The sequence below is a fragment of the Colobus angolensis genome, unplaced genomic scaffold (genome assembly GCF_000951035.1).
Source record: "Colobus angolensis palliatus isolate OR3802 unplaced genomic scaffold, Cang.pa_1.0 Scaffold89, whole genome shotgun sequence".
NCBI classification, from domain to species: Eukaryota; Metazoa; Chordata; class Mammalia; order Primates; family Cercopithecidae; genus Colobus; species Colobus angolensis.
In genome coordinates this window covers 4,034,337-4,036,557 of record NW_012122820.1, presented here as the reverse complement: position 1 = coordinate 4,036,557, position 2,221 = coordinate 4,034,337, and positions in this window count along the sequence as shown.

Here is a 2,221-nt window from a genome sequence, read left to right as displayed (position 1 = left end):
GCAACAGGTGTGGACCATCAGGAAACGCTGTAGTGCAACAGGTGTGGACCATCAGGAAACGCTGTAGTGCAACAGGTGTGGACCATCAGGAAACGGCCTCTCCCTGGGGCCAGCTGCCATTTATCTCTTTTAGAGAGGCGATGTGCTCATTGCCAAATCATCATCTGACATTCCTAGTGGGTGGGGGAGCCCCCTCCTGCCTCGCTCATGCCTAACCTTACCCATAACAATAAGACATCAGTCAATACATGTGAGGTACACATTGGTTTGGTCTGGAAAGGTGGGACAACTTGAAGAGGGGGAGGGGAGCTTACAGGTCATAGGTGGATTCAAAGAATTCAAAGATTTTCTGATTGGCAATTGATTGAGTTATTATCTAAAGAACTGGAATCAATAGAAGGGAGTGTCTGGCTTAAGGAGTTGTTAAGGACAAAGGTTCTTTTATTTTATTTTTTTTTCAGACAGGGTCTCACTCTGTCACTCAGGCTGGAGTGCAGTGGTGCAATCCTGGCTCGCTGCAGCCTCAACCTCCCAGGCTCAGGTGATCCTCCCACCTCAGCCTCCTGGGCAGCTGGGGCTACAGATGCGCACCACCACACCCAATTAATTTTTTGTAGAGACAGGGTATCGCCATGTTGCCCAAGCTGGTCTCAAACTCCTAGGCTCAAGCAATCCACTCGCCTTGGCCTCCCTAAGTGCTGGTATTATAGACGTGAGCCACTGTGCCTGGCTTTTTTTTTTCTGAGACAGAATCTTGCTCTGTCACCCACTCTGGAATGCGGTCATATGATCTTGGCTCACTGCAACTCCTGGGTTCAAGCAGTCCTCTCACCTCAGCCTCCCAAGTAGCTGGGATTACAGTCATGTGCCACCACACCCTGCTAATTTTGGAGTTTTTTGTAGAGATAGGGTTTCACCATATTGTTCAGGCTGGCAAGGTTCTTATTGCATCAGAGAGAATAGATGGTAAATGTCTCTTATCAGATCCAGAAAGGCACCAAACTTGTAGTTAATTCTCTCCTGGGTCAAGAAAAGTCCTGGAAATAAAGGGGGGATTCTCTACAGGATGTAGATTTCCTCCACAAGAGATAGCTTTGCAGGGCCATTTTTAAATATGTCAAAGAAATATGTTTTGGGGGAAAATGCTATAATTTATTTCAGAGCCTGCTATGTCATGTGATGCGATACTAAAGTCCGATTGGAATTGGTATCTTATTGCTACAGAGTCTTTTTGTCAGTCTTAAGATCTCTGTTTTGATGTTAATGCTGGTCAGTTGTGCCTGAATTCCAAAGGCAAGCGGGCGTATAATGAGACATGTCCTAACACCTATTCCTATCACCACCCAAACCAGTTTTTCAGGTTTACTTTGGAATGCCCTCAGCTGAGGTGGCAGGGGGCATTCAGTTGCCTGGGGGCTTGGAATTTTATTTTTGGTTTACAGCTAAAACTCCAATAGAAGCCCACTGGCTTTCCAGTGAGAGGAACCAGAGAGTGGAGCCCAGAGTAATCAAAGTTATCAAAGAGTGAGGGGTGAGACTTGGAAAGGAGAAAGCCAGAGAAGAGAAACCCAGAATTCTGTATATAAACTCTGCCTAAGTCTCTGATTCCTGCTGAACCTCACATGAACAGGGAAACCTACAAGCAGCCTAGCTAAAGATAAAAAAACTAAACTGAGGCTGGTCACGGTGGTTCACACCTGTAATGCCAGCACTTTGGGAGTCCGAGGTGGGCAGATTGCCTGAGGTTGGGAGTTCAAGATCAGCCTGACCAACATGGAGAAACCCCGTCTCTACTCAAAGTACAAAATTAGCCGGGCATGGCGGCACATGCCTGTAATCACAGCTACTTAGGAGGCTGAGGCAGGAGGATGGGAGAATCGCTTGAACCCAGGAGGTGGAGGTTGTGGTGAGCCAAGATCGTATCATTGCACTCCAGCCTGGGCAACAAGAGCGAAACTCCATTTCAAAAACAAAACAAAACAGAAAATACTAAACTGAGACCGAAGCTCCTGCCCGCTGAAGGTAAAACCAAGTTTGCAATTTGAATCTAACCAAGTGAATTGTCTGCTAAAGGAAAAAGATTAGCCTTTTTCTGAGGAATTAAACAGAACCTAGAGTCTCCTCAACACGACCTTCAAAACACTCAGGCTATGATCCAAAATCACTAGGCATACAAAGAACCAGGAAAATATGACCCATTCTCTTTTTTTTTTTTTTTTTT